The 22416-nt window shown below is 42.0% G+C and overlaps 1 long non-coding RNA gene across 1 annotated transcript in view; it reads left to right on the top strand.

The window, feature by feature from the left end:
• LOC139032797 (uncharacterized) overlaps positions 1 to 22416 on the top strand; it is a 78422-nt gene that overhangs the window by 44772 nt on the left and 11234 nt on the right. The window contains exon 2 of the long non-coding RNA XR_011485405.1: positions 21913 to 22017. This is a non-coding gene — a long non-coding RNA (uncharacterized lncRNA). The remainder of the gene's footprint in view (positions 1 to 21912; positions 22018 to 22416) is intronic.

Below are 22416 nucleotides of genomic sequence, written 5' to 3'. Positions count from 1 at the left end.
ACTTAGCATGCACACATGCGTATGTGTGTGTTAGTTGCTCAGTCATGTCTGACTCTTTGTGACCCCATGGACTGTAGCCTGCCAGGCTCCTCTGTCCATGGAGTCCTCCAGGCAAGAATACTGGGGTGGGTAATCATTCCCTTCTCCAGGGGATCTTCCCTACCCAGGCATCGAACCCATGTCTCCTGCATTGCAGGCATCTGAGCCACCAGGGAAGCCCATAAAATCTGTATCTGTGTCTATATCATGTGTATAGATACACATAAGAGAGGTCTATCTCTCTCTCTCTTCCCATCTATCTCCTATTGGTTCTATTTCTGAACCCTGACTTTTGTAATCAAAATTAGTTTTAAAAAATCCCTCCTTTCACAAGAAGAATGGAATCAAGGAAGGGCTAACCTTGCAAGAGCCTGCATAATTTTCCTCAAAATAATTGATTGAAGAATCTGAGTAATTACATTTTCTTTAATTTTTTATCCAAATTTGTATACTAGGGTTCATGGGAGACTCCTTCAAATGTATTTATTCTTTCTGTCCACATTTATTGTAAAAGGACTCTATGTTCTCATTTATAGAGATTTATGTGACTTTGAAGGAAGGAAAATTTTATTTATTTATTTTCTACTTCATGGCTTGAGGAATCTTAGCTCCCCGACCAGGAATTGAACCTGGGGCCTACAATGAAAGCATGAAATCCTAACCACAGGACTGCCAGGGAATTCTCTGATGGAAATTTTTTCAAATGAGTTTTTTCCAAAAATGTTTGAATGTTTTAGAATGTTATAATGTAAGGTACACATATCAGAGGCCATAGTTTGATTATTTTATAATAATAATCAAGTTATTAAGGAAGTTAAGAAGGAAGCCTTGATAACCATAGGAGCTAAATGGTATCATCTTTGTATTAAAAAGGAGGCTTAATTGTGTCACTTTCATAAGGTCACAGGATCAATAAATGCTAGATTTTAATCTAGATGTGTCTGACTTCAAAGACCATGTATGTTCTTTCTACTAGTGGCAGAGACCAAGACCCCTTCTCTCCTTTTGTTGTGGCAATGAAACCCCAAATTTTTATTTAGACACATTTTACATAGCCACCAAGAACAAACAGATTACCCACCGCAGCCTCTCCTGGAATTAGGTATGGTCATGAATCTAAATCCTAGGTGTAAGAGGACATAATCTATAGTAATCTATAGTGGCTTCCATAAAACCTTCCTAAGAGATATCTACTATGTACATTTTGCCTCTTCTTCCCTTTCTTTGTCCTGCTGACCAGAGCACCCAAAGCCATCTTGGGCAATGAGGTCAAAGTCATGTGTTCGGTACAGAAGGAGCATGAATCCCTGAGAACTATGAAGCTGCCATGCCTGCCTCAGACTACCGACCTCTACGCTTCATTTATAGGAGGAAAAAAATGCATTTCAAGTCACCACATTAGTGTTTTATTGCAGATGAACTTAATCCTATTATATGACAAAATGCCCTCAAATCTGTCATCACTTGGGAAAGAAGTTCTAAATCTATTATCAATAACAATTTCACCTCAAAACATCTTGGAGGAATCAGATTGCACAAGGCAACATCCATAAGTACCTAGCTCATTCAAAAGGGAATGCATAGGGATTCTCCCTGAAATAATTGGTGTTGACCTCTGTTTTTGGTAAACATTGAGATTCAGTGCTCACCAAAATCAAATATTGACTTCCCCTTCACTTTGTTCAGCGTTCATCCTCAAAGCAATAAACTAAGATGGAATGTGGGAAAGAGAGGTCAAGAGAGGTCACTTATGCACTTCTCCATAAGTGCAGTGCTTAGGCTAGTTCTTAATAAATCTATTAGGAAAGATCAGAACTGGACTAAAATAAGTTGTTTGGGATTATGAGTGTTTTGAGGGCACACTCAAAACATCTTTTATAAACATTACTTTAAATGTATTACATTTATATAGTATTTACTTAAAACTGTATTTTCTCCCCTTCAGAAAGTCAAGGGACTTTACTAAAAATATTCTTTTGTCCATTTTAGGTAAACACAAACTTACATCTGGGGATTTTTAAAGTAAGGTTAACTTGGAAAAACAGCAAGAGAAATGCTGAGGTTTACAGCCTGTCTACCTCATTCAAAATCCCAAAAAAAGTACCCTACCTAGCATTTAGAAAACAGAGTTATAGTACCACAACATAAATGGACAGTTCCTACTGAAGTGTTTTAAAGGAAGATACAGGATTTCATTATTACTGCTTTTGTGCTGACTTTTTAAAGTTGTGTTTTCATTATCATGTTTTTGTGCTGCAGGAAATAGCACCCTGAAATATGAAATTAGCATTTAACTTTGAAATTTCCTTTTAAAAATATTAAACTAAAAGATTTTTAAAAGCCAGTAACCACTTTAAACTCTACATTTATTTTTGAAGCATGGTTCTTCCAGCAATCCTAATTAGTGGTGACCCCCAAATGGGTCATTTTGACTTGACCTAGTCTCTTTTTTTTTTTCCTTTTGATAGTCAACTTGTTAATTTTCAATGTAGCTATTAAAAAGAAGAGTGATTTTTCAACAACCACTAGCAAATAGAAAATAACTATAGGCCTATGTATTTCTGAAGGTTCTTAAACTATGTACCCTAGGACTTGATCTAATTTCTGGATCACATTATAGCTGTTTAATCAATTTCTGACATAATGGCTCTTGAAAATTTATGCTCCTTTTTGGAAAACCACTCTTTTTTTTTAAATACCAATGCTTTTGCCCCAAAATACATTAAATAAATATGCTATAAGGAGTGATAGCTTGACACTATGGCTTCAGGCAAAGACACACTTTCCAATTTACCCAACACAACAGTTTTAAGTCAGAAAATACCAAGTAAAACAAATTTGAATTGCAAACCATGTTTGATGAACCTAGATCTTCCCTGTCTATATACCAAGAGTGAGGGATTAAAAGGTGTCTTCTATAGCACTCCAGTGTGCTCTGTACATGTACTATTTATGTAAGCAACCTCATGTTTCATCTTGTTTCGTCCTTAAGTTATTTGTTTGAGCTCTACTATTATTTCTTTTGTACAATTTGAGTGCAAATTAACCAACTTATCAGCCCCAAATGGTTCAGAAATTACTGAAGAAATGGTGCAGAAAGAAAACACCATTCAAAGAATGGTTCCTTTGCATATTTCTTTCTCAATTAAGTCTTGCCTTCCTCTTTTGCCAAACACAATAAGGCTTCTTGGCATTGTATCTTATGTTCAACTACATTTATTTACTCTCCATTTTTAAGTTACTACTTATATAAACTTTTTTCCACTGTTCAATTGATACATTTTTTTCTATCTTTGAAAATTATGAGGATATTTTGGATTGAGATAAAATGAATAATAATCTTCCCACTAAAAGCAATGAAAAAAGCTTCCCATTTAATGACTTTTTACTTAGCAACAGAATTTTCAGGAATGAATAAGGGTCATTAAAAAAAAGAGATAGGTGTATAGATTCTTCCCCAGGCAGAAATAGAACAACAGTCTTTCTCACTCACTCTTATTCTTACTTTTTCCACAAGTTTTTGACATAATATTAATATGGGTTCCAAGTTTTCTGCCCTTTGGGTGTAAATTACCCTGTGTAATTCCCAGAACTATAGATATGATGGATTTTATTCCTGTGATTAGATTATATTGGGCTTCCCTCATGGTTCAGAGGTTAAAGCATCTGCCTGCAATGCGGGAGACCCGGATTTGATCCCTAGGTCAGGAAGATCCCCTGGACGAAGGAAATGGCAACCCACTCCAGTATTCTTGCCTGGGAAATCCCACAGACGGAGGAGCCTGGTGGCCTACAGTCCACGGGGTTGCAAAGAGTCGGACACAACTGAGCGATTTCACTTTCACTGTGTGTAATTCCCAGAACTATAAAGATGATGGATTTTATTTCTGCAATTGGGTTATGTTATGTGGCAGTTGATCTTATGTAAAGAGATGATCCCAATTATCCTAATCTAATCTCACAAGCCTTTGAAAAGTAGAGAGTTTTCTCTGGCTGAAAGAGAAGTTAGGGACACTCAAAGAATAAAAAAGGATTCAATTTCAGGGTGATTCTTGCTTGTCAAAGGAGGGGGCTGCATGGCAAGAACCCGAGATAAGCCTCTAGAAGCTGAGAATTATCCCCTCAGCTCCTAGCTTGACAACCAGCAAGACAGTGGAAACCACAGTCCTACAACCATAAGGACATGATTCTGCCAATGACCCAAAGGAACTTGGAAGCAGGTTTTTTCTCTGGCCAAATCTTCAGATTAAGATGCAGTTCAACAGATACCTTGATTTCAGCCTGTGGCATCTCTAGCAGAGAATCCAGCCACCCTGCACCAGACTCCTGACCTATAGAACTCTGAGCAAATAGAAGTGTGTTACTTTAAGCTACTAAATTTATGGTAATTTCTTACACAGCAATAGAAAATGACTATGCCCCATATTAGTAAGAATAAACAATTATATTGTAATTTTTAAATTATTTTTTTTAAAAACACAGAATTTCAGAATCATAAAACAACCAAGGCTCATTTCTCACGCACTCAAATGTCTTGTGTATTTTATTAGAAGGGTTCCTCTCAAAATACTCACTCAGGGATCCAGGTTGCTAGAGTTTCCTTTTTGGGACGTGTTTCTATGATTGCTGATGGAAGAGCAGAGCACAGGGGCCTCACAGCAGCCTGACAATGACACGTGTCCCTCCGGTTCACAACCTGTTAATTATGTGGCCTTGACCAAAGTCAAGGAGGCTGAGAAGCTCAGTCTCTCTACATCGGTGAACTATTGTCCTCTCAACCACAGTCATCTGAATCTACTGTCCCCCTTCATCCTCTTACTCCCAGCCCTTGGCAGATTTTACTGGCACCATGCATGTGGGGCTATGAGGAAGAGCATATCCATTCTGAGGTCTCAGACTGGCCATTGATTGATGGGATGAATCAAGCCTACAAGCATATTCTGTTAAGCTCTCATGCTGTTTACATTTTCAATTAGTTGCTAGCATTTAAAAAATCAGAACTTTTCCCATAAACATCTGAAGATCTTCCTAAGATCTTGCAGGGAACTTCCCTGGTGGGCCAGTGGCTAACCCTCTGTGCTCCCAGCGGCGGAGGCCCAGGTTTGATCCCTGGTCAGGGAACTGTATCCCACATGCTGCAACTAAAGATTCCGTATGCTGCAACTAAACTCAGCCCAACCGAATTAAAACAAAGATAGCAGAAGACCTTGACCTGATCTATTTCAAAAAGCAAGGTAGAGTCATTTGGCCTGACCTACAATGTTTTCTAAAGAGCATTGTTGGGAGGTAGGAGGGGGTGTTCAGGATGGAGGGGACACATATACCTATGGCTGATTCATATTGATGTATGGCAAAAACCATCACAATACTGAAAAGTAATTATCTTCCAATTAAAACAAATAATTTTTAAAAATAAAGAGCACTGTTACATGAGAAAAATGTTAGTCAAACTCTTTTCCAGCATGTTTCTGCATACAAATGCAATAGAAAAAGATCTAAAAGAATACACACACCAAGCTATAAATCAAAGTTACCTACTGGCAATAGAATGAGATAGGGAGATTCCACAGAAGCTCAGAATGTAAATGAAGTGTTTTATCTGGCCAAGAAAATTCACCAAGTTTGACTGAATAAAGATAAGAATAAGTTTATGCCTTAAATTGAGAAAAAGATCTTATTTCCATTTATTTTAAAGTCATATTGTCTTAAACCTAGCAGAAAAAAAAGTCAGTGCATTGATGCTCTCACATAATCATTTTTATAAATTCTACATTTCACTTTTCTAAGTCAAGGACCCCATGGACTATCCATGGAATTCTCCAGACCAGGATACTGGAGTGGGTAGCTGTTCCTTTTTCCAGGGATCAAACCCAGGTCTCCCACATTGCAGGCGGGTTCTTTACCATCTGAGCCACCTGGGAAGCCCAGGAATACTGGAGTGGGTAGCCTATCCCTTCTCCAGCAGATCTTCCTGACCCAGGAATTGAAGTGGGGTCTCCTGCATTGCAGGGAGATTCTTTACCAACTGAGCTGTTGGGGAAGCCCTAAGTCAAGGACAACCAACCAGAAAACAACTTAGGCAGGAATTTTTTTTTTTTTAATTCAGGGTATTTTACAAGCCAGCACAAATCACCTTCTCTGATGTTTCCTGTTGAGCACTGTGTGCAGCTGGTGGTGGTCCTATGCCGGTCCTGAGACCCCGAGAGAGCATGAAGCATCAGAGGGAGATTCCAGTCCACAGTGCAGAGATGTTGCTCCCTAGTAGATAGCTGTGGTTATGTCCCCTCAGCAGCCCCTCCATCTTCTGGAATGACCCTCCATCCACCAAGGACTTTTGCCACTTTGGGCCATTTATAAATTATTCCCCTCTCCCAAAACTCCAGTTTCCTTCTGGAAGTTTACCCCTCATTCACTGTGTTCAGAATCTCTGGTAAATCCAGGTGTATACCCTCTTGTGTGGTCAGGCCACTTAGGATAGCTCTGTTTTTTTCTTTTCTTTTTTTTTTTTTGTTGTTTCCCGTGGCATGAAGGATTTTAGTTCCCTGACCAGGGACTGAACTCGGGCCTCCCTTCAGTAGAAGCATGGAGTCTTAACTACTGGACCACCAGGAAAGTCCCAAGATGGCTGTCCTCTGTACATCCCCTGCCCGATCAGCGCCTTCTTCACCCATACCCTGTGCTCATGGTTGCCTTTTCTACGTACCTGCCCTAGGCCCCAGCTAGTGATTGTTCTTATCAAAGGGGCAGAGAGGGGCATATTCCTCTGCTGGTTTCTGTAGTAACTAAGAGAGCCCACCCAAGATCAGTTCCCCTATAATCGGTAACCTTCCCATCCCCCCAGAACAAAGACCACCACCAGATACTGTTCCCGGTCCACTGCACATGGTGGGGTGTTGTGCCGGGACCTGGCTTCAGACATGTAAGCTCCCACATCCACTAAACCACTGATGTCTGTTATTGACCCCAGGCTCTTTTTCTGGTCTTAAAGCTGGGCAAATACAGGCCTTGTTCAATTCAGTTCAGTTCATTCATTCAGTCGTGTCTGACTCTTTGCGACCCCATAGACTGCAGCACGCCAGACCTCCCTGTCCATCACCAACTCCCGGAGCTTACTCAAACTCATGTCCATTGAGTCGATGATGCCATCCAACCATCTCATCCTCTGTCACCCCCTTTTCCTCCTGCCTTCAATCTTTCCCAGCATCAGGGTCTTTTCAAATGAGTCAGTTCTTCGCATGAGGTGGCCAAAGGATTGGAGTTTCAGCTTCAACATCAGTTCTTCCAATGAACACCCAGGACTGATCTCCTTTAGGATGGACTGGTTGGATCTCCTTGCAGTCCAAGGGACTCTCAAGAGTCTTCTCCAACACCACAGTTCAAAAGCATCAATTGTTCGGCGCTCAGCTTTCTTTATAGTCCAACTCTCACATCCATACATGACTACTGGAAAAAGCCTTGTAAGCCTGCCCAATACCTCTTATAATAGACAGAATAATGATTTTCCTCAAACACATCCATACCTTAATCCTCAGACCCCATGAGTATATTACAATATATGGCAAAGGGGAATTAAAGTTTCAGGTGGAACTAAGGTTGCTAATCAGCTAAACTTAAAATAGGGAGATTATCCTGGATAACAGAGGTGGTCAGGGTAATCATAAGGGTGCTTAAGAATGGAAGACGGATGGGGAAGAGGAGAGTCAGGAAGATGAGAGAGGTAGAACATTCAGAGGAGATGCAGCTTTGCTTGGCTTTGAAGGGGGAGAGAGTGGTCCGAGGGCCAAGGAAAGCAGATGGCCACTAGAAACTGGTAAAAGGCAAGAAGAGACACCCACCCCCCGAAAGGAACACAGAAAGGAAGAAATGAACACAACTGTGTTGACATCTTGGTTTCAGTCCTGTGAGACCTATGTCAGACTTGTGACCTCCAGAGCTATGAGATAATAGACTCGTGTGGTATTAAGCCTTAAGTCTTTCTGGCTGATCCTTCCCTCAACTGGATGCTCAGAAACATTGCTGCTTTCTCCCAGCTTGAGTACCTTTTCCTTCTTTGTCTGATTCTCAAGAGTCCTTTTAACAAACATATCCTTTAGTTTAAGTTTCTTGAAGTTGTGCTCTTATTGTGCCGTGCTGTGCTAAGGGGCTTCAGTCGTGTCCAGCTCTTTGCAACCGCGTGGACTGTAGCCCGCCAGGCTCCTCTGTCCATGGGGATTCTCCAGGCCAGAGTACTGGAGTGTGTTTCCATGCTCTCCTCCAGGGAATCTTCCCGACCAGGGATCGAATCTGGGTCTTTTATGTCTCCTGCATTGGCAGGAGAGTTCTTTACCCCTAAGCTACCTGGGAAGCCTGTGCTCCTATTACTGGCAATTAAGTGTCCTGATCATATTTGCTAGATTAGACAGAGGCCCATTTTTCAATAGGTTTTTCATTCCCAAGGATTATTATAAGTAGAATTAAAGTATTCATGAGCACTTAGTTAACCAGTTAATGACAGGAGTTAGAATCCCTTGTAGGTAGCCAAGATTCATATGGATGAAACCAGTCCCTGTTGGATGTCTTTATTTTTTAAAATATATATTTATTCATTTTTATTTATTTGTTTGGCTGCACTGGGACTTAGTTTGGCACTCAGCATCTTTAGTTGCAGCATGCAAACTCTCAGTTGTGTTATGTGGGACCTAGCTCCCTGACCAGGGATCAACCTGGGCCCACTGCACTGGGAGCTCGGAGTCTTAGGCCCTGAACCACCAGGGAAGTCCCTGAGGATGTCTTTCTTATCCTATATTTCTCTCAAAGAAAGAAAAAAGAAGTAAGGACAGAACGGTGTGGTAGATAAGAGTCTGGGCTTCCGAGTCATGCAGACCAGAGTTCAAATTCCACCACCACTGCTTACAAGCTGTGTGACCTTGGCCATGTGACACGTTGGTTGGGGACCTCCATCTGCTCAGCCTCTGGTTTTCCACTTGGTGTTTTGATCACCATGCTTCTGACTCCAATCTCCCAATTTTCAATTTGTTCAAGGGAAACCTCTCTATTGCTCCCTCCAGACTGTAGAAGTTTGAGTATTTTCTAGTCCCAATTTCCTCCTCTGAGAAATATGGATAATGCCACACCAATTTTGAAGATGAAAGGAAATAATACACAGAAATGAATTGTACTGATCTTGGCACACAGCGAGGATTCAACAAATGCTGGTTGACAACACAGCACCAAGGACAGATGAGCTTTTGTGCTCATCTTTGAGCTTCAGTTTCCTCACTTTTAAAATGAGATTGGCATCTTTCACACATAAACTGTTAGAATTTTAAATGATGAGACATTTAAAGTGCTTGTCCAGCACAAAAATTGGTTTCCTTTAGCTCTTCTATTCTTAGAGAAAGATACCTGAGGCAGCATCCATATGCTCTAGTTCTTCTTTCCCATTTCACCTAATAACATCATCATTCTATTTCTGTGAGGACAGAACCAGAGTTAGGGCTGTGCTCATTTCCCCCCACCCCCACCTCGAGGCATGCAGGATCTTAGTTTCCAGACCAGGGATCGAACCCATGCTCCCTGCAGTGAAAGCATAGATTCCTAGCCACTGGATCATGAGGGACGTTCTCAGGGTTGTGCTCATTCCTAAAGCTATTTGCCAAGAACATGATCAACTAATCTTGATTAACCCTGTCTATGGTTAAAGTTGTTCAGTTGCTGAGTCATGTCCAACTCTCTGTAACCCCATAGACTGGAGGGCACCAGACTCCTCTGTCCTTTATGATCCCCCAGTCTTTGCTCAGATTCATGTCCATTGAGTTGATGATGCTATCTAACCATCTCATCCTCTGCCATCTCCTTCTCCTGCCCTCAGTCTTTCCCAGCATCAGGGTCTTTTCCAGTGACTCGGCTCTTCACATCAGGTGGCCAAAGTATTGGAGCTTTAGCTTCAGCATCAGTCTTTCCAATGAATATCTAGTGTTGATTTCCATTAGGACTGACTATCTTGATCTCCTTGCAGTCCAAGGGACTCTCAAGAGACTTCTCTAGAGCCAGAATTTGAAAGCATCAATTCTTCAGCACTCAGCCTTATTTATGGTCCAACTTTCACATCCTTACATGACCATTGGAAAGATCATAGCTTTGAATATATGGACCTTTGTTGGCAAAGTGATATCTCTGCTTCTTAATATGCTATCTAGGTTTGTCATAACTTTCCTTCCAAGGAGAAAGCGTCTTTTAATTTCCTGGCTGCAGTCACATCCTCAGTGATTTTGGAGCCCAAGAAAATAAAATGTCACCCCTCCCACCTTTTTCCATTCTATTTGCCATGAAGTGATGGGATCAGATGCCATGATCTTAGTTTTTTGAATCCTGAGTCTTAAGCCAGCTTTTACACTGTCCTTTTTCATTCTCATAAAGAAGCTCTTTAGTTTCCCTTCACTTTCTGCCATTAGAATGGTATCATTTGCCTATCTGAGATTGTTTCTATTTCTGCCAGCAATCTTGATTCCAGCTTGTGATTCATCTAGTCGGGCATCTCACATGATGTACTCTGCATAGAAATTAAATAAGCAAGGCAACAATACACAGCCCTGTCATACTCCTTTCCCAATTTGGATCCAGTCAGCTGTTCTGTGTCCAGTTCTAACTACTGATACTTGACCCACAAAGAGGTTTCTTAGGAGACAGGTAAGGGGGTCTGGTATTCATATCTCTTGAAGGACTTTCCAGTTTGAGGGTGAGGAACCTGAGACAGTAAAGATTTTCTGACCTTTCCAGCAAAGTAACTCCGCAGACCCATTCTATTCTCAAGGTCCTCGGAAAGTAGATGACATGTCTGGATGTCTGCAGTAACCGCTCATCTGAGCTGGGGAGGAGGAGTGGGTTAAGTACCTATCTGCCAATTACATTTTTGCTGAAATTCATATAAACATTGACTAGGAAGTTAAAGGCAGAGTGGTTTTAGAGAAAATAACAGAAGATTACCTATTGAGGCACATACATTAACAACAACAATAAAAAAACACAAGACTTCCCTGGTGGTCCAGTGGTTAAGAATCTACGTGCCAATTCAGGAGACACACGATCAGCCACTGGTTCAGGAAGATCTCACGTGCTTTGGAGCAATTAAAGCCAGGGGTTGTGTGTGCGGGGGTGTGCAGGGGACAAAAGCTTGCTCTCTAGAGCCTGCCACTAGAGCAGTAACTACTGAATCCTGTGTTCGTAGAACCCATGCTCCATAGCAAGAGAACGGCCCCTGCATGTCACAACCAGAGAAGGCTGGGGCACAGCAGCAAACACCCAGCCCACTCAAAAAAATAAAAAGTTTTTCCATTACTCCCATTTTTGTTGGTACATAAGCCATGCAGCTATATAAAATACATCCCAATTCTGCACTACATGTATTACATGTACTGAAAGTGATTTTAAAGTAGTTTTGTTGAGAATAATATATTAGTTTTGGCTGACTTAAGTACATTTTACTGTATGTTAAAATCTAATAGAAAATTATTAGCTATGGATGTGCAATAATATTATACTCACAAAGGAAAAACAAAAGATATAAAATTACCTAAAAGAAATATTTTGGCACCGATGATTAATGTTCTGTAGAAAAGGTAGAGTAATGATAAATTTAAATCTAATATATGAGGAATTGACCTTACTTTCCCCCGATCCGGCTGTGTGGTCTGTGGTTTGTTTTCCTTTAAAAAAAAAAAAAAAAAAATCTATGCTTAAAAATATCTTATCTACACTGTGGTTTGTACTGCAGATCTTGGCCACTAGGGGCAGCATCAGCTGTGACTTTTCTTTGATTGCTGGGTAATTTGGGTGCATATTTTGTGTAGGTAGGAAAATCACAGTAGCTGACTCTGTGACTGGGAAATCTCTTCTCTTTGGGCCTCAGTTTCCCCAGGAAGGATTTGGACTACATGAGTTCTGAGGTCCTGACAGTTAAAATTCCATGGCTCAATGATCGTTATTTTGTTGTTATTAAGACAGAATAGCAGAGAGAACTGAGTTCTAATTCCAGGTATGACATTACTTTCACTCTATGACACAGGACAAGTCAACTACTCTCACTAGTTCTTAGTTTTAATATTTATTTTATTTATTTTTGGCTGCGCTGGGTCTTAATTGCAGCACTCGAGCTTTTCTTGCTGTGGAGCAGAGGTTCTAGAGCCCACAGGCGTCAATGATTGCAGCACCCAGGCTTAGTTACCCCATGGCATGTGAGATCTCACCCAACTGGGGATCAAACCTGAGCCCCCTGCATTGGGAGGTGGATTCATAACCACTGGACCACGAGGGAAGTCCCTGGTTGTTAGTTTTCTTAATTGTGAAATGAGATGAAGTTAGTATTTTCCTAATGCTGTTCTTCTTGCTACAAAGATGATGATGATAATGATGATGGTGGTGGCAGTGGTGGTGATGATGGGGAAAAGGAGAATAAGAGAATGAAGATGATAAAGAAGGTTGATGTGTGCATGCTAAGTCACTTCAGTTGTGTCTGACTCTTTGTGACCCTAGGGACTGTAGCCCACCAGGCTCCTCTGTCCATGGGATTTTCCAGGTATGAATATTGGAGTGGGTTGCCATGCCCTCCTCCAGGGAATCTTCCCAACTCAGGGATCAAACCCATGTCTCTTGTGTCTCTTGCATTGGCAAGCAGGTTCTTTACCACTAATACCACCTGGGGAGCCAAAAGGAGACAACACACGACAAATAATTACTGATCCCTTATTAAGTTCCATGCCAAATCCTAAGAGCTTTATCTGAATAATTTCGTACAATCCCCTTTGAAACTGTATGATAAAGGTACCATATACTCATCCTCATTTTCAGCCAAAGAAACATAGGTTCTGCGAGGCTGAGAGAGTGGTCTGAAGTCTCTATAGTTGCTTTACAATGTTGTGTTGGTTTCTGCCATGCGACAGTGTGAATCAGCTATAAGTATACATCTATCCCCTCTCTCTTGAGCCTTCCTCCCACCCTCACCTCAGTTCTGATGAGACCCTAGACCTAAGCTTCTAAACCGCAATCCTGTCTTGCTTCTTACAATGTCATTTGAGGATTTCAAAGCCTGATAAATGCATCTTCTTCTTAGATTTTTACCTCCAGAAAATGATGAACCAATTTTTGCCCAAAGAGGGATATATATTGCTGGTAGTACACTTGTTGATTTTAGATGATACACAGAATCAGGGGGACAGTACCCCCTTTAAAAATATACAGTTTTTTAAATGTGAATCCTGCCTCTGATCAAATACCATTTGTAAGTAAGGAAGTTATTCTTTGTGCCTGTTTCATCCTTAGTCCATTGGCGATGCAATAATACTGAATTGAATTCTTTGTGTTGTCATGAATAGTTAAATAAGGTAATATTTGTAAAGGACTCGGGATAGTGCCTACAAAACAAGTGTCTTGAAATGTTTATTATTCCTTTCAATGTATTAATAGTCAACAAGAGCAAACCCTATAGTGGTAAATTTGCACATCTAAAACTTGATAAACTAATAAATTCACTTTTTTTTCTTATAATATTGTTTTCCCAAGCCCTTCTTTTTCCTGGAATGTTGAACATACAATGTTTTGTCTTATAAGGAAGTATTACCTTGTGGTGGAGAAGGAAATGGCAACCCACTCCAGTATTCTTGCCTAGAGGATCCCATGGACCGAAGAGCCTGGTGGGCTACTGTCCATAGGGTCGCACAGAGTCGGACATGACTGAAGCAACTCAGCATGCATGCACGCATGCATTGGAGAAGGAAATGGCAACCCACTCCAGTATTCTTGCCTGGAGAATCCCAGGGACAGAGGAGCCTGGTGGGCTGCCGTACATGGGGTCGCACGGAGTTGGACACGACTGAAGCAACTCAGCATGCATGCACGCATGCATTGGAGAAGGAAATGGCAACCCACTCCAGTATTCTTGCCTTGAGAATCCCAGGGACAGAGGGGCCTGGTGGGCCGCCGTCCATGGGGTCGCACGGAGTTGGACACGACTGAAGCAACTCAGCATGCATGCACGCATGCATTGGAGAAGGAAATGGCAACCCACTCCAGTATTCTTGCCTGGAGAATCCCAGGGACAGAGGAGCCTGGTGGGCTGCAGTCCATGGGGTCGCACGGAGTTGGACACGACTGAAGCGACTCAGCAGCAGCAGAGGGCGTTAATCACAGTTGAGGGAGAGTCAGCGTTTGGTCAGCTTGACAAGGACTTAAAGGCAACTAGTAAACATGATGCAATTTTTCTCTGATTAAAAAATAAGTTAAAAATTAAATAAATACTATGACTCTTACTTGAATGTAAAAACAAAAAAAAATCAAAACAATAAAAATGCACAACTTAAAAACAATTGTAGGCTCTCAGGAAGTTGCTGTTAAGAGCAGTTATGTAGAATGCCATGAACTCTTCACCTGGCTGCCTCCATTGGTGGCATCTTGTGTCCTGAAGTGCCATATCAAAGCCAGGAATTTGACGCTGGTACAGTACAGTTTATCAGACTACAGACCTTATTCAGATGTCATCAGTTTTTTGAGACCTATATATGTGTGTGCATGCATAGCTCTGTACAATTCTACCCCACGCATAGCTTTGTGTAACCACCACTACAGTGTTGTTTCAGAACGGATTACCGCAAGGGAACTCTATCGTCTGTATTCCCTCTTCAATTCACTTATCCTTACATGTGACCCTTTCCACTCTCCTTTGTTTTTTTTTCTTTTGGCTGTTCTGGGTCTTTGCTGCTGCAGGGGTAGGTGGCACCCCAGGGCCAGAACAAGGAGTAGTCTTCTTCGGAAGGTCTGACCAGCCTCTGCCAAAGGCTCCTGAGCTGAGAGCAGGTGATGTCACCAAAGGACAGATCTGTAGTTTTCTTGAATGAGCCAGGAGGGAAATGGGGAGAAAACTCATTGCTGTCTGTCCCCAGAAGAACCAAATGTACATGGACGCTGGCACTGCAGAGCTGATACTGACAGGCAATAAACACGAGCGTCTAGTGAAGATGGCTCCACTAAGTGTTTAACTCATTATTTCAGCTTCTGTGTCTCTTCTTGTGAGAGTAATTCAAAGACTATATTACGGCACTGTCAGATAAATGGTTGAAACCCATGCTAAGTGAGCCAGAAAAATCAATTAATTTGTAAACCCTTACTGCTAGAAATAATAATGTCCAGTTTGTTCCTTTTCTGGGTTGAGGAATTTTTAAGGTGATTTGGTTGATGGTCCTTGACGTTTCACTTTGTCTAGAAAATGGTAGAGTTGGTTTGTTGGCTGAAATCATTCATTCATCTCTTCATGTTTTTATTAAGTAATTTGGCTGCATCAGGTCTTAGTTGCAGCAGGCAGGATCTTCGTTGCAACATGCAGGATCTTTCCTTGTGGTGCACACACTCTCTAGCTGTGTCTCTCGGGCTCCCGAGTATACAGGCTCAATAGTTGTGGCACATGGACTTGGTTGCTCTGCATGTGGGATCTTAGTTCCCTGACTAGGGATCAAACCCATGGCCCCTGCGTTGCAAGATGGATTCTTAACCACTGGACCACCAGGGACATCCCCTCATCTCCTAATTTATTCCATAAATTTGTTGAACCCCAACCCCAACAATGTACCAGACACAGTCCTAGGAGCTAGAGATATAGGGACTGAATAAATGAAATTTCTTACCTTCTTGGAACTTACATTTCATGAGTGAGGCAGAGAGTAAACAGGTAAATGTGTCATGTCAGGCCACATAGTAGCATGTAAATAAACATACTGCGGAAGAATGGAAAGAGAAATGAAGATCTCTCTCAGGGGAGGGTCATCTGAGTCATGGATCATAAGCACTTACTACATGCTAGATACTCTGTGGGTGGTGGAAAGATGAGTAGAGGGAATAATGGTTTACTGGTTACTCACTTTGTGGGCAAGGTATAAATCACAAAAACAATGATTCTAAGTTACCCCTTGATATGCCTCCAAGATGGGTGTTTTTCCCATTTTACAGTGAAGACTTGGATATTCAGAAATTTTTAATTACCCTTCACAGAAGAAAAGTTCTAGCACTAAGAATCTACCACAGGTCTGTTTGCTTCTAAAGCTGTTTCACTCATACCACTGTACAGACAGAATTGGAGAGGGGATCAATGAGTTAAACACCTTTGGTTCCACCACACATGCCATGAAGTGATCTTAAACTGTCAGTTCAGTTCAGTTTAGTTGCTCAGTTGTGTCCAACTCTTTGAGACCCCATGGACTGCAACACGTCAGGCCTCCCTGTCCATCACTAACTCCTGGAGTTTACTCAAACTCATCTCCATTGAGTCAGTGATGGCATCCAACCATCTCATCCTCTGTCATCCCCTTCTCCTCCTGCCTTCTATCTTTCCCAGCATCAAGGTGTTTTCAAATGAGTCAGTTCTTCTCATCAGGTGACCAAAGGATTGGAGTTTCAGCTTTAACATCAGTCCTTCCAATGAATGTTCAGGACTGATTTCCTTTAGGATGGACTGGTTGGATCTCCTTGCAGTCCAAGGGACTCTCAAGAGTCTTCTCCAACACCACAGTTCAAAAGCATCAAGTCTTCAGTGCTCAGCTTTTTTACGGTCCAACTCTCACATCCATACATAACCACTGGAAAAACTATATCTTTGACTAGACAGACTTTTGTTGGCAAAGTAATGTCCCTGCTTTTTTAATGTGCTGTCTAGGTTGGTTATAACTTTTCTTCCAAGGAGCGAGCATCTTTTAATTTCATGGCTGGACTCACCATCTGCAGTGATGTTGGAGCCCAAAAAAATAAAGTCTGTCACTGTCTCCACTCTTTCCCCATCTATTTGCCTTGAAGTGATGGGACTGGATGACATGATCTTAGTTTTCTGAATGTTGAGCTTTAAGCCAACTTTTTCACTCTCCTCTTTCACTTTCATCAAGAGGCTCTTTAGTTCTTAACTTTCTGCCATTAAGAGTGGTGTCATCTGCATATCTGAGGTTGATATTTCTCCCGGCAGTCTTGATTCCAGTTTGTGCTTCATCCAGCCCAGGGTTTCTCATGATGTACTCTGCATATAAGTATACAAACCAAACCACAAGGTCCTCCTAACTTGATTTTATTTCAACAATGAATCAGAAGGGATTTGAAGGTCTTATAGATCTTGTGTTCAGAGTTCTGAACATTAATTATTACTGATGAGAAATATGTGAAAGTGGGGACTTTCCTGGTGGTCTAGTGGTTAAGAATCTGTCTTCCAATGCAGAGGACACAGGTTCGATCCCTGGTCAGGGAAGATTCCACATGCTGTGGGGCAACTAAGCCCATTCGCCACAACTGCTGATGCCTCACTCCCTAGAGACTGTGCTCTGCAACGAGAGAAGCCACTATAATGAGAAGCCTGAACACTGCAAGACAGAGTAGCCCCTGATTACTGCACTAGAGAAAAGCCCATGCACAGTGGCAAAGACCCAATGCAGCAAAAAAAAAAAAAAAAAAAAGTGAAAGTGCTGACAAACAAAAAAAAATGTGGTTAACATGCTTTTAAATACCAGAAATTTTGACTCATAGAAATAGAAAAAAAAAAATTGAGCATTTTGCAGATATCAACCCAGACCTTTCTGCCATATTCCAGATGCATCTATCCAACTGTCTATGAACATCTCTACTTGGGTATCTATCAGGCATCTCAAACTCAACATGCCCCAAATTAAACTCCCCAAAGCTGCACCATTGTTTTCATCTCATGTCCCGACAACTCCATCCTTCCAGTGGTTTGGGATAAAATCTTAGAAGTGTCCTTGTCCTCTCTTGACATCCAAGCTCTCATAAAATCGTGCCAACTGTGTACTCAAAATATATTCAGAGTCCAACCACATGTCTCTGTCTCCACCTTTAACATCCTGTTCTGAGACATCATTGACTTTTGCCTGGATCCCAGCAACAGCCTCTTAACAGGCTTCCCAGCTTCTCTCCTTCCCTCCATTCAATTCTCCATGCAGCTGACAGAGTGAGCCTTTAAAAAATGTAAGTCATAAATATACAGTATTTGTTTTTCTCTTTCTGACTTACTTCACTCTGTGCAACAGACTCTAGATTGACCTAGGTCTCTTCAAATGACCCAGTTTCACGCCTTTCTGTAGCTGAGTAATATTCCATTGTATATACATATACCACATCTACTTTATCCTTTCGTCTGTCCATGGACATTCATGTTGCTTCCATGTCTTGGCTATTATAAATAGTGCTGCAATGAACTTCAGGGTGCATGTATCTTTTTGAATTATGATTTTCTCAAGATATATACCCTGTAGTAGATTGCTGGGTCATATAGTAGGAGTCTAGAAAAATGGTACAGATGAACCTACTTTGTAGGGAAGGAATAGAGATGCAGTCATAGAGAGCAGACATGTGAGCACGCAGGGGCAGGGGTAAATTGGAGATTGGGATTGATGAATGTGCATTGCTAGATGTAAAACAGACAGCTAGATGGAAGATGCTGTATAGTATAGTGCAGGGAGGCTTAGCTCAGTGCTCTGTGATGACCTAGAAGGGTGGGATGGGGGCTGGAGGTGGGAAGAAGGGCCAAGAGGGAGGGGATATATATATATGCATGTACCTGATACCCAGGGAACATTTCATGCAAAGATGGGCACAATAAAGGACGGAAATGGAATAGACCTAACAGAAGCAGAAGATATTAAGACAAGGTGGCAAGAATACATAGAAGAACTATACACAAAAGATCTTCATGACCTAAATAACCAAGACAGCGTGATCATTCACCTAGGGCCAGACATCCTGGAATGTGAAGTCAAGTGGGCCTTAGGAAGCATCACTATGAATAAAGCTAGTGCAGATGACGGAATTCCAGTTGAGCTATTTCAAATCCTCAGAGATGATGCTGTGAAAGTGTTGCACTCAATATGTCAGCAAATTTGGAAAACTCAGCAGTGGCCACAGGACTGGAAAATGTCAGTTTTCATTCTGCTTCCAAAGAAAGACAATGCCAAAGAATGTTCAAACTACTGCACAGTTGCACTCGTCTCATATGCTAGCAAAGTAATACTCAAAATTCTCCAAGCCAGGCTTCAACAGTACATGAACCATGAACTTCCAGATGTTCAAGCTGGATTTAGAAAAGGCAGAGGAACCAGAGATCAAATTGCGAACATCCCTTGGATCAACGAAAAAGCATGAGTTCCAGAAAAACATCTACTTCTGCTTTATTGACTATGCCAAAGCCTATGACTGTGTGGATCACAACAAACTGTGGAAAATTCTTCAAGAGATGGGAATGCCAAACCACCTGACCTGCCTCCTGAGAAACCTGTATGCAGGTCAAGAAGCAAGAGTTACAAACAGACATGGAACAACAGACTTGTTCCAAATCGGGAAAGGAGTACGTCAAAGCTGTACATTGTCACCCTGCTTATTTAACTTATATGCAGAGTACATCATGCAAAATGCCAGGCTGGATGAAGCACAAGCTGGAATCAAGATTGCCAGGAGAAACATCAATAACCTCAGATACCCAAATGACACCACCCTTTTGGAAGAAAGCGAAGAAGACCTAAAGAGCCTCTTGATGAAAGTAAAAGAGGGGAGTGAAAAAGTTGGCTTAGAACTCAGGATTCAGAAAGCTAAGATCATGGCATCCAGCCCCATCACTTCATGGCAAATAGATGGGGAAACAATGGAAACAGTGACAGAGTTTATTTGGGGGGGCTCCAAAATCACTGCAAATGGTGATTGCAGCCATGAAATTAAAAGATGCTTGCTCCTTGGAAGAAAATCTATGACCAGCCTAGACAGCATATTAAAAAGCAGAAACATTCCTTTGCCGACAAAGGTCCATATAGTCAAAGCTATGGTTTTTCCAGTAGTCATGTATGGATGTGAGAGTTGGACTATAAAGAAGGCTGAGCACTGAAGAATTGATGCTTTTGAACTGTAGTGTTGGAGAAGATGCCTGAGAGTCCCTTGGACTGCAAGGAGATCAAACCAGTCCATTCTAAAGGAAATCAGTCCTGAATATTCATTGGAAGGACTGATGCTGAAGCTGAAACTCCAAATTTTTCACCACCTGATTCGAAGAACTGATTCATTTGAAAAGATCCTGGTGCTGGGCAAGATTGAAGGCAGGAGGAGAAGGGGATGACAGAGGATGAGATGGTTGGATGGCATCACCAACTCAATAGACATGAGTTTGAGCAAGCTCCAGGAGTTGGTGATGGACAGGGAATCCTGGTGTGCGGCAGTCCATGGGATTGGAAAGAGTTGGACACAACTGAGCGACTGAACTGAACTGAAATGATACCTGATTCACTTTGTTGAAAAACACTGTAAAGCAACTGTGCTCCAATTAAAAAAAAAAAAAAAGTGTTCCAGTTGCTCCAGAGAAAAGTAAGTCGTATTATGTCATGCCTCTGCTCTGAACTTTGCAGTGGCACTCCATTTTACTCAAAATGGTTTTTACTAAAAAACCGAAGCTCTTACGATGGCATAAAAGGACTTCATGTGATAAACTCCATCCTCTCCATGACTGCTTCTGTTACGCCACTCCAGTTGCTCATCTGCTCCTAGAACAGGGGTCACCTTGCTGCTCCTGCCAGTTCCAGGCATTCTCTTCCACCTCCTTGGAGCTTTTGCTCTAGCTTTTCTCTCTATCAAGACACTCTTCCCCACAGAAATCTACTTGGCTGACTCTCTCACCCTCCAGATCTTTGCTGAAATGTCACCTTCTCAATGAAGGTGACCCCGACCACCCTTTAAATAATGCAACCCACGTGCTCCCCTGTGGTAGCTTGCTCAGTCCTCTTCATCTTGCTCTATCTCTTTTTTCCACATACTATCAACATCTTCTATCATATTACATGCATGCATGCTAAGTCACTTCAGTCATGTCCAACTCTTTGCAACCCTATGGACTGTAGCCCGCCAGGCTCCTCTGTCCATGGGATTCTCCAGACAAGAATAGTGGAGTGGGTAGACATTTCCTCCTACCCTCCAGGGGATCTTCCCGACTCAGGGCTCAAACCTGAGTCTCCTGAATCTCCTGCATCTCCTGCATTATAGGTGAATTCTTTACCTCTGAGCCACAGGGGAGGTCCTATCACAGTACATCATCTATCTGAAAAGTGAAAGTGAAGTCGCTTAGTCTTTTCCGACTCTTTGCGACCCCATGGGCTGTAGCCTGGCAGGCTTCTCTGTCCATGGGATTTTTCGGGCAAGAATACTGGAGTGGGTTGCCATTTCCTTCTCCAGGCGATCTTCCTGGCCCAGGGATTGAACCCAGGTCACCCACATTGTAGGCAGACGCTTTACCATCTGAGATACCAGGGAAGTCATTTATCTAGTATATGTGTTATGTGAATTCCCCTGCCAAAATGCAAGCTCCATGGGGACAAATGTCTTTGTTTTATTCACTCCTGTATCCCAAGCCGCCAAAACATTGCTTGAAACAGAGTGGACAGGCAGTATATATTTGCAGAACAAATAAAAGAATTTCCCTAAGAAGATACGCTCCCAATTCCCATCAGCCTAACTTGGAGTTCTGCATGTTTATTTGTTTAACTGAGAAAGCCTAGAACAGTACTGTATGAAGAATGAGACACCAGAATTTCATTTTTCTAGTTCATCTCCTCTGAGGATCACACACAAGTTGGGGATCCTAAATGTCATACCAACAACTCTGGGCACTGGAACAGAGAAACCATGGGCAGTTAGAATTTCACAGCTTGTGTGGGGCATTCAGCAATGCAAGCAGCAGCTGGTTTGTCCCACAGGCAAACCCTCCAGGAGAAGTCAGCTGCAGTCCACATTATTTCAGAAGAGTTCTGATTCTGTTAGAAAAACTGGCAAGATGTGCCCCTTGGCATCTTTTTTTTTTTTTAATTTTTATTATTCTCTTTCCAGAGAGGAGAACCAAGCATTTTTGTGGCTTCACCTCTGCTACAACAAAAATCCCCCCAACACTGTATCCTAAAATGGAAGACTGGGCAGCAGGATGCATTCAGCAGGGTAAGAGGGAAGAGGATGCAGGCACGAGGTAAAGGGTCGCTTTCGTGGGTGTCACGCTGTGAGCCATCACTATCACTGGAGGCAGCGAAGGGGGAAAGCGGCAGATGCAGACACGGTAGAGGAAAGATGAGGGAAGAAGGTGTGGACCGTTGTCTTAAATAAGAAAGAGAACTCAGCAGGGAAACCCAGCAGGTGTGCTCTACGGGGCTCGAGGCCAATTCAGGTTAAGTCTCATGGGTGACCATTGTAACAACTTTGTTTTAAAACAAGGAAGTACATCAATACAGGGACTTCCTTGGTGGTCCAGTGGCTAAGATTCCACGCTCGCAATGCAGGGGGGCTAGAGGTCGATCCCCGGGGAGGGAAAACTAGGCCTCACATGCTGCAACCAAAGACCCC

Source organism: Odocoileus virginianus, chromosome 33, assembly GCF_023699985.2.
Source record: "Odocoileus virginianus isolate 20LAN1187 ecotype Illinois chromosome 33, Ovbor_1.2, whole genome shotgun sequence".
Taxonomy (NCBI): Eukaryota; Metazoa; Chordata; class Mammalia; order Artiodactyla; family Cervidae; genus Odocoileus; species Odocoileus virginianus.
The sequence above is the reverse complement of the archived record's forward strand: the minus strand, read 5'-3'. Positions and strand labels throughout refer to the sequence as shown.